The following is a 10,576-nucleotide window of genomic DNA, read 5'->3' as shown; positions in this document are numbered from 1 at the left end:
CCAAATATGGTAGAGATACTAGCAAATAGAAAAATAAAATAAAGTAAATCTTGCTGGAAAGTCTAAGTGTTCTGTCAATGTTCAACAGTTTCTCAGCCCTGTCTCTGATGTCCTTCCGGATCACCAAACCCAGATCAGCCCTCGCAACTCAGTCTCTATCTCATCGCTCTGGGCTTCAGATACCTCAGGCTCAGCCACATTGCAGTTCCAAGACCTCAGAGAGGCTCCTACTTGCAGAGACACCACCAGGGATCCACTCATGCAAAGGAGCAACCCCGAGATGCAGCAGCAAGACAAGGGCCACCAGCACTCTCAGCAGGAAGACCCCAGGCTCCTCCAAACCCACAGGCACCCCCACACTGGACCTGCAGGCTCCAGCTGGAGTCTCAAGACAGAGGCTCTCGTGGTGGTAAACCTGCTGGCACCCAGGCCCCAGGCCCTGGCTGGTGTCCCAAAATGGGTGCAGCCACGTGCAACCAAACCTGGAGTCTCCCCCGCAGCAGTGCTCTAGGCCGTGGTAGCGGTGGTAGTGGTGGTGGTTGTCGGCAGCAGGCAGTGGGTCAGCAGTAGCAGAGGCTGCAGTGGCAGCTGAAACTGCAGCTTTGGGGGCAGCATCACCAGGTGATCTCCAGGGGTCAGCAGCAGTGTCGGCTTCAGTTACATCTGGGGCAGCAGTTCCTTCTGTGGCACAACACCCAGAAAGAAGACCTCTCAGGCTGACCACCTCTGATTCAGAGACAGCAGCAATGGTGGTAGTGGTGCAGGTGGCGGTTGATTGACAGGAGACTTCAGTTTCAGTGGCAGCGAACGCAGAGATAGCAGTGGAATTCACATCCAAGGTAAGCTAGCCGTGCCTAGAGAAGAGACCTCTGGGCACAGAAGAGGTCTCTTCTGGTCTAGTCTGACCAGAAAGAAATGTATTCAGACGATCGCAATGAGGTCAAGACTGATTGAGGGAAAAGTTGAAATCAACCATCTTGTAGCAAAAGGCAGAATATTTTGACACTGAAGGAAGCCGTGGAACAGTGCTGGATCACATTAGTGGGGAGGTTGTCAATGTCCTTCACTGTCAGCTTCCAGATTTGCATTTGTGGGTTTTGGCCTCCATTGTCTGTCAGGGAACAAGGGGCTCTTTCAATTCCATTTCAAAGGGATGGCTCCACACCTGACCAAAGCTTCAGTCCTTGCTCTTTCACAGGAGTAGCCCATTGAAGGGAGAAATCTCAAATGTCCTGTGGGCCATCAGCAAATAAGCAGTGGATATTTGCTGCTATTCATGGATTTGGGGTCTCGCTGGAGGCTGAGGAAGTTGCTGTGGGAAGACCTCACCTTCTTCCTTACCACCCCTGTGCCTGCAGGTGGCATGTGTCTCAGACCAGCCTCGATTGTCACAGCAACAGCCCAGGTCATGGGGCTGTGCCCCTGCATCCACAGAGCAGACAGGTAGGCCCCACTCCTCCGTGGCCCCTCTCCCTGATTGGCAGAGGCTTCTGGCCCTATCTGCCCTGAGCAATACCTCACCCTCTTCTGGGCTGCGTCCCTTCCCCCATGCCATGGTGGTGGACCTGGTCCTGCATGCCCCCTTTTTCTCGCACTCTGTGCCTCAAATTCGTCCCCACTCCTTCCATGAACCTATCTCAGTTTCCCACGTCTGTCGTGCTGCAGGAGGAGACTGACTGCAAATTCTTTTCTCAACCAGCTCTTTTGATTTAAAAGTTCTGATGCTTCATGAAATTAAGACCATCTATTAATGCATTTAGATCAAACATTAATATCAATATTTATATATTCTTGTTAATTCTAAAGGATTTTAATTATTTTATTTGACATAAACTGACATGTGAATTGGATACATGGAGTGATTTTTCTCTGTAGGAGTGAATTTTCTTCCAGGCAGCTTAACAAAAATAACATCATTCATATCACTAGTTGCAGTTAGATGAAATTAATAATTTTGTGATAATGCAGAAGTCAGAATTAAATTCTGCATCACCTAATACATGTTAAGGAGTCACCCAGGTTGAGGTGAAGTGACGAGCAAAACATGGGTCATACATTCTAACTATGGGAAACCAGTGGCAGAGAAGAACTAAATAAAATGTATGGCATGGTTTGACCTCCACAGAGAAGGATCAAGAGAAGAAGTTGGATGTTGACCAGCAGGGGAAACAGGGTGCAATCTGAAATATGGAATCACACAAAACCCAGGGACAACGTGAAATTATAGAAGATAGCTGTGGGGAGGGAGCCGGTCTGGAGTGAGGTGGGATCTGGAGTAGCCACATCCACAATTTAGGAATGATGTGGAGGCTTCCATCAAGGACCACAGAACTGTTAGACCAGGACACAAAGAAAAGAACACTGACTCCAATTAATATCAAATTAAAGCAAGTTTATTATTTCAACCGGCTCGGCTGCCTCTCCCAACAAAAACCACGGGAATGAGACAGCTGCGCAGTGTTCTTGCAGCCTAACTTTAAAGCCCATAAAGTTACACAAAGGAGGTGGGGGAGTTACAGATACAAAACTCTGACGAGCATAACACAAAGGCTAGTTTATATTTTTGCTGGCCCCGACATCAGAATTTATGAAGGTAATTAGAGCCTCAGAGAGGGTTGTTATCAGGCCAGGGAAGGCCAAGATTTATGAGACGTCACTAAAGTTTCAGAGTGGGCTACTATGTGGCCAGAGAGAGCCAGGCATGGGTGAGTTCAAGGCCCGGGCAACATTCCAAGGTAGTTCAGAATTTGCAGTAATTTATAGTAAAGCAGAAATTAGCTTTTCATGTCTTTGTGGTGAGGTGGCTCCCAATTTAAAGAGGGAATCAGGCTGGGTCTATCAGAACCTCAAGCCAGTGGAGGTGTAAGATCCTAAAGAATGCACCTGACCTTCTAGGGAGTACCCCGTGGTAGACCTTCACTGTTCACACTGAGGCAAGCTGGTCCTTCTCTGTGTGAGACCCACAGACTTGCTCTGTGCTCCCTGGGGTCACTGTCCTGGTTCCCCAGCTGTGGGTGGTCCGTGGAGCCCGTTCTGGCCGTCTCACACAGGAAGACCCTTATTTGGGCTAAGACAGACCTCAGAGTTCCAGTGGAGAGCATGAGGGAAGAGGACCTGTTTCCTTGGGCTCTCTGGGAATGGGTTCACTCTGGTGGTCACTGCCATGTCTGGGCCCATCTCAGTGTCTACTAGATTGCAAATGATTCCACTTGTGTCACTGGCTCCCTCTTGGCTACCTATGGTCTCTGTTGCTCAAGGTCTTGGGTCATCTACCAGTGACCAGACAGCAGGAGTACCACGGATGCCCTGGCACCCCTATCTCCAGTTCTGTCTGTGCTCTAGGATCCCTTGGGAAGTACTGGGTGGAGTCAGGTGAGGACTCAGGGGCTCACACTGGCCATCTCCCAGGGGCTTCTGTGTGGTGGACACAGGGACAAACTGCCCAGAGGTCAGGGGTTTATCTTGGGGAGGGAAGGAGAGGACCCACAGGAGTGAGAGTCACATCCTACCCCACCAAGATGGAGTTGGCCCTTCAGACACAGGTTTTAAGAAGGAGCATGACATCTTGGTTGAGAAGAGGAGGACAAGCTAGGGAAGGGTGGGGTCCTGTGTGTGTGTGTGTGTGTGTGTGTGTGTGTGTGTGTTGGGTGGCTGTGTGGTTCACAGGGCAGCAGGGAGCTGTGGCCATGTGGTCCAGACCCTGGGATCTGGGGACCCTGCTCCAGCCCTCCTTTACCCACACGCAGACCCTGTGCTCAGTGGCCCTGCCTGAAGCTCTCAGGCTCAACCCCTCAGCACCCTGGAGCATGGCCGTGAACTCTGGGTGGCTTGCTCACTGCCTCCGACCCCTTCAGTTCTAGGTCTCCTTGGAAGCTGCACTTTACAGGCAGAGTCAGGTTCCCACAGCTGAAGGCATCCACCCGGGTGCCTGGGGCCAGGTGGGGCTGAGTCCTGCTGGTGCCTGGAGTGCCTCTGGAACCCAGCTCTGTGTGTCCAACCCAGCTCCACTAATGTGCTATATGGTGGGGACAAGAGTGCGTCAGCCTGAGAGGCACTCTGTTTTTCTTCCTATGTGGGCTGTCCCCACTAAGAACCCTTCCTTCCACTCCTAGAGCTGTCCGTGTGGAGCCTCTGCAGCACAGGGCCTAAAAAACAGATTACCCTCAGAGTGTTCAGGAAAAGTCCCACACTTTGAAGAGAGAAGGCGGTTTCTCTAGAAGGTGTAATGGCAAACTGGAAGCAGACAGTGATTGCTTGGCCACCACATGGGAGAGTCTTTGAGAGTGAGTCCACTCTAAGTGAGGGCAGAGCTCAGAGACAGGAGAGGGAATCAGGGGCACCAGCTGCATTTCAGCGTTCTCACCACTCCTTGTCTGAACCTGTGTTCACCTTGGAATCCCATCTATGAAGCCCGGATTTTGTTTAAAGTGCATTCATTGTTGATAACGCAAAGGAGTGCTCATGGGACACACAGCAAGCTTCCAAGGAGCAAATGAACAGAGAGCTTGCTGCAAGGAATTTATTTGGGCTGGGAGGGAATTGAGGACATGGCACAGTGAAACAGCGGCACCCTTCTAGGTCTGAGCGCAAATCTTGACTTAACGGCAGCAAAGCAGGTAAATGAAGCCATTCAGTCTGCATCTTCCTGAGGTGCGCTCCAGGATCCCACAGACGATTCTACAGTAGCACACCGCTCCTGCCCTTACACCTGCAGACACAGAGAAAGTGTGAGAATCCAGTGCTGGGCAGGAGGAGATTCTGGGGAGGTGCAGTCTGGGTGGGCAGGTTTCTCCTGTAAGTGCATTACAGAGAGTGGCCTGTGCAGACTCAGCCTATTGGAGTAAGGCACATGGCAAGCTGAGGTCACCCACATGGTCAGACACACACTTTCGCCTGCCTTCACTCCTGCCCCATCACACATATGACAGAATACACCTTCATACACATTTCCCATTCCTAAATGTTCCTTCTGAGAGAAAGAAGAAAATTGTCTCCCTGAGACTAAGGCGACCCATTTAGATCCAGAAAGGACTGGTCAGTAAGTGTCTTCACGTACTAGACCTAGTATCTGCACAAACCTATCTTGGAATATAAGGTTTTCGCAGGAAAAAAATCCTCTGCCAAGAGTTATCAGGCACTCACTGTTCAATGAGAAATTTGAGAGCTATGGGGCTTAAGTGAAGTCACTTCAGTGACTGTGGCTGGCCTGAGTCTGGGGCCCATCTGCCGTCCTGCCTTTGTACTCTGTGTGTCCTACAGGAAGGCAGCTCTCACCTGCATCCTGAGCCGAGTTTTCATCCCCTGTAAAGGAGATGGTTGCCACCTGGTCCTCTTGTCCTGGCTGCTGCTGGTCTGGGGCCTCCTCAACTCTTGCTCCTAGAGGCTCAGCCTGGGCCTGGAGGGCCAGCAGGAGAAGGGCAGCAAGGAGGGCGAGGGTCCTCATGGCTGGAGTCACCTGGGGGATTGGAGGCAGGGTCCTGAGAGTGTGGAGGAAGACATCGGCTGCATTTGTAGGTGTGTGAGGAGCAGGTTCACAGCCCGTGGCTGTGTCTCCATTGGATGGGAGGAGGGGGAGCCTTGTCCTTGAGTTCCTCAAGGCAAACTGACAATGACGAATAACACTCTGCTAAGGTTTTCTATTTCCCACTTAGATTTCCTATTTCCCTTTAGATCAAATGTTTCCTTTTTAATATTTGAAAAGCAAGATCCTCTGGAGCACAGAGGAGTAGAAGGTGAGCTCTCCTGAGCAGGGCTCAGGGCTGTGTCACCCTCTGAAGGGGGTATTGAGGTCAGGGGATGAGCAGGCTCCTGCCTGAGCAGGAGTGGAGCTCACAGTGGCCTCATCAGGGGTGACAGGAGCTCAGCAGGATCCTGGGCAGAGAGCGGCCTAAGCTGAAGCCTGTTGATGTTTTCCATCTTTTGGAGCAAGCAGTGGCTACTTAGAACCTGTGTCTAAAGTGCACCACCTGATGTAGAATGTACATTATTGGACCTTTATCTCACATCAAATGGATTTAAAACCTCAACACAAGACCTGAGAACAGAGGATGACTGGAAGGACACGTAGAGGTGCCTTCTTGACCCTGGACTGGGCAGTGAGGTCTTGCCTGTGACACCAAAGGCAGAGGCAACAGAAGCCAAGGTGGAGCTATGGGGTGGCCTCAGAGCAGGCAGCTTTCCACACACAGGAAGCCACCAGCTGGATGAGGAAGCACACCAGGAAGTGGAGAAAACACAGGGAAAGCAGGAGTTCAGACAGGATTCATGTCCACAGACACAGGCAACAGAGCACGTCAGTAGCCAAACCAAATGACCTGGTTGAAACATGAGCAGCAGACGTCAGTGGACATTTCTCAAAATCAGGGAATGTTTGAAGGAGCCACTGTTCTGAGCAGGACAGAACTCATAGGGTGTGTGTGTCTGGAGCCTTTGAGCTCCTCAGTAACTTAGCTGAGAGGTGCTCCCCTGCGCAGCTCCCAGGGGCCTGCAGAGGACCCCCGCAGGGCCTCCCACATGGGGATCCTGCACAGAGGAAGTGCTATCAGGCCAATGAGGTGAGCAGAGGGCACAGCTCTAGAGCTTTCAGTTACTCACAGATCCTCAGCGAGGCTGGGCGACTGAAGCAGGCAGAGAGCAGTCCTGAGTCCCAGGTGTCCTGCAGCCACAGCAGCCACACACTCACAGGACACACTTCCCCTATTTAAAGGGCACTGGGTGGGGTGTCGTCATCTCTGTGTGTTTCCATTGGGCATTTCCAACATCTCTTGCACAAGGGCGATTGAACAATGAATTGTGGTGGTGGGGTCAGAAGAGGGGCCCAAAGGGCCATCTTCCCTTTGTCCAGCTCTCTTTGCCTGGTCTAGGTGGTGACCAAGCTCCTTCTCCCTTCCTCCTAAGGTGGTAGACCCTGTGGCTGAGGCTGAAGCACCCAGAGCAGAGAAACATTAAAAGGTGTCAGGAAATCATAGTCTGCAGGTCATATTCATGCTTTGCTAAGATGACTAAGATAAGATCGGCAAGACCACCCAAGAGGGCTTAGAATAAACTTTGGATCAGCGTCCCCAGGGGCTGGGGTCTCACCAGGAGAGCCAATTAGAGCTTTTGGCCAATGAGGAGCCTGGGCCCTGGTGAGCTGATATTCCACTCTTGCCTGTGTTGTGGAGGTGGGCAGACCATACTGTAGTCTCCCTGACTGATGGATGTGCATGCAGCATGCAGTTCCCAAGGAAACCAGCATCTACTTGCTTGGCCAGTAGAAAGGCCAGGCTAAAGGACTTTCTAAGTATCTGGGCCAAGCACTCATCAGATTGATGGCCCTCAAGGAGGCTGCCAAGTTGGTAGAGAGATTGTCCTTAGCTCTTTTCTCCTGGGGTTGTGTGCTCAAAGACATTGTACCCAAACTGGAGCTGAACAGTCTCAAGGCATCTCTCAGTGGAAAAGCACTTGCCTAGTTTGCATGAGTCCTGGGTTCAATTGGCAAAAATGAACATATAAAAATACCTGTTATATGTAAGATGGTGAAGAGTAACATTTATGTCTATTTAATGTTCCTTACCATCTCTTGCCACCTCATGGTGTGGTAAGTGGGACCAGGTTTGTGGAAAGGAGAAATGAAACTCACAACCCCTGAAATACTAAGTACCCATGTCAAGCTTACTAAATTCAAATACAGTGAGTGACCCTCTAGGCCTTGGGGTTGTGCATATATTGAAGCTAGTGGACCATCTCAGAAGCCTTGCTTTATCTCTGTGAAGGTGGACACATCAGACTGAAGAATTTGCAGGAATGTGTGAGTCACAGACAGGCTGAAGGCCTCAGTCCTGTGTCAGATAATGAAGACCAGGTCTTCAGGGAGGTTACACTGCACGGACCTAGCATGTCTGTGTTGTGTGGGGCCAGCAGATGTTTGAGGAATCTGGGCGCAGGTCTCAGTACAGCACAGGGCCATATGAGTAATGGGGTCTCAGATGATGGTTTCGGGTCCTTGTTGCTGCCTGGAGGGGCCCAGCAAAATGTGGATGTGGAGAGGAACATTGGAGGTGTGTGCAAGAGGGATATCCTGGCAGTTGTTACAACCTCTGGTGGCCCCCAGACGTTAGAACATAAAGCAACTCCAATCCCTAAGTGTTTCCCCACTGAGGCAGGAGAGAGCGGCCTTATTGGGAAATCCAGTTAGACTGGCTGTTGTAATGTGTGGGTCTCCCAGTTCCACGAGTTTTGCATAACTACAGGGCAGCTTCCCAACTGGCCTAGGCCTTTTGGCTTCCTTACAGTAGGGGGCATAGCTACTGGGGCCTCACTGAAGGCAAACAGTGGTCTCAGAAAATGCCATTCTGTGGGGTCATGTTCTAGGTATTTAGGAGAGCATGAGCCCAGTTATGTGCCACTGCAAGTCAGGGGTACTGGACATGACCTGCACTGCCTCCTCTGGCTATAGATGTCCCCAGCCTCTGCAGAAATAGGAAGAGGTTTTAAGTGAGCAGTGAGTGAGATTCATTGCTGTCTCCATTCTGGTGAGGCACCTGTTTCCCTCAATGACCTCTTGGTATGGCACACCTTGCTGTGAAGCAGTGACATTCCACCAATAGTCTCATGGATGTAGATGTTTAGTCATCTGGATGTGGGGGTCATCTTCCCTTGGGTCCACTCATGAAGGGAAGTGGAGCATTGGGTATCTGGTGCCTAATGCAAGCCTTTGAGGCGAGAACACCTTGATTTGCTGCCAGGGCTGCACAAGTCTGTTAACTGCTGTGAGTCTTGCTGGTGCAGGCTTTATGGTGCTCCTGAGTCACACAGGGTGCTCCTGATCATATGTGGCATCTGTTGGTGGCTTGTGCACATCCTGGAGACTGGGATGACTACACGGGAAGTCTCTGGGATCTCTTCATGTGAAGCTCCTAGCCTGGGGCCCTGAGTCTGGGTTTGTGTGCTGTACAGCATCACTGATCAATGCAGAGGAGAGCCTGGCCATCAGAGGGCCGGCTGCCCATTTGTAAGACTTGAGCTGTGGTCGCAGAGCCCTGGCTGTGTTCAGGCCTTGGAGCCAGAGGGCCCATTTAGGGAGTAAGGATTGAAATCCAGGGCGCTCTGCCTCCCTCTACCAGCTTTCCAGCATACCTGGGATTGTAGGCTGGGGTACTACAGCACACCCAGAAGGCCTTTTTCACAAGCTGCCAGACGGGCACCCAACAGCAGCGCCATCACCCCACTGTACAGAAGATAGCAAGCAAGGCCCACCATAAACCATGCCGCCTTCCTCTTCTGCGGGCTGTCTTCCCAGTGCTCCCTGTTAGCATCCATGGGGACCACCACTTGTTAGTGGCTTCCTGTGCCTCTGACATCAGCAAGGCCTTGAATGGTACTTCCATGTGGTCATCATTTAGTGTGGCCAGTGTCCATTCTTTGAGGGCTGCCTCTTCTTGTCTGGTGACCCAGTCTGAGTCACGTGTGGGACTCAGAGCCATCATCTCCATGGCTTGTGGGTGGGGTGAGAGGGAGCTAGTAAGCAACCTTTAAAACTGGTGAAACCTGAGCTTTTGTGAAGGCTTCCTGTTGCTTGGGAAAGTAGGTCCAGCCAGAGCCCCTTGCACCTGCTCTTTGCCTGCAGGAGTGAGCTCTCCGGCCCCCAGGTATTGTAGCTTAGTCTGTCCCCAAGGGGTGGGTCCTCATTAAATGTTGGAGGGCAGAATGCATGACATCTGGTAAAGCTAGGGGGTATGTTATTATTGGAGAAAATGTAAATGTTATTATCTCTACGGGAAATGACCCTGAATCTTTCTCGATGGCCATGGTGATCTAGGCTCAATTGTGATGAGCTGCAGTAGCCACAGTTCAAGAGTTAGGGAGGGTTAGGCTCTTGGAAGTAGCATGTTGTGCTTGGGGTCTGTGCATTCTTCAGGCTGAGTAATCTGGTGTCAGAAGACCATGTGCCCACCCAGGAGACCAGGGGCTGGGTAAGCGCAGGGAAGGTGGACACAGGTGTGGGCTCTCCTGGGCCACCGTAGCTGAGGAGTGGAGAGGTGCTGATCTGAGGGGATGATACTGTGTGATTTAAAAGGAGGAAGCCAGGAATATCAAAGTGTGGTGTTCCGCTGAGGTGTCTGCATAGGAGAAACCCACAGAGGCTGAGACAGTGAGTGTCTCTGCTCCTGGCTGCAGAGGGAACAGTGTCCATTGTGGGTGGAAGAGGCCAAGGAAGTTCGTTTTCCACCAGTTGAAAAGTTACCACCCCCAGGAACAAGGCAGTGCCAGGCCTTATGCCATTGCTCAGGGCCACCAGGATTTGCAGTCACAGGTGATGTTGGGCCAGGGGTGAGGTAAGAGACCCCTAGGATTGTGGCCCCTCCAACTTGTGCACAGAGCCCTGAGGATGGAGGCTGAGTCATACCTCTGCCAGCACGGAGGCAAGAGGCCTATGAACCTGGAAGGAAAGGGGACACTGCTGATGTCCTGGTATAGGGACAAAGAGGGGGTTTGGACTGCCTCACTTTGAGGAGGGACGTCAGGGGACTGTCACTCAGGTCTGTGTAGAGCCAAGAGGCAACTAGTATAGTCATGGTCATGGCCATATGGCTGT

At 51.5% G+C, this 10,576-nt stretch overlaps 1 long non-coding RNA gene across 1 annotated transcript; it reads right to left on the bottom strand.

Moving 5' to 3' along the window:
* Positions 1 to 4,505: 4,505 nt before the first annotated feature.
* Positions 4,506 to 6,674, bottom strand: LOC139705062 (uncharacterized). Its single transcript, XR_011706952.1, has 3 exons — positions 6,595 to 6,674; positions 5,275 to 5,455; positions 4,506 to 4,708 (listed from the first exon to the last, which is right to left on the bottom strand). It is a non-coding gene; the product is annotated as an uncharacterized lncRNA (long non-coding RNA).
* Positions 6,675 to 10,576: the final 3,902 nt, after the last annotated feature.

The sequence above is a fragment of the Marmota flaviventris genome, chromosome 3 (genome assembly GCF_047511675.1).
Source record: "Marmota flaviventris isolate mMarFla1 chromosome 3, mMarFla1.hap1, whole genome shotgun sequence".
In the NCBI taxonomy this organism is placed as follows: Eukaryota; Metazoa; Chordata; class Mammalia; order Rodentia; family Sciuridae; genus Marmota; species Marmota flaviventris.
Note: the sequence above shows the minus strand (reverse complement) of the source record. Positions and strands in the feature narration are given on the sequence as shown.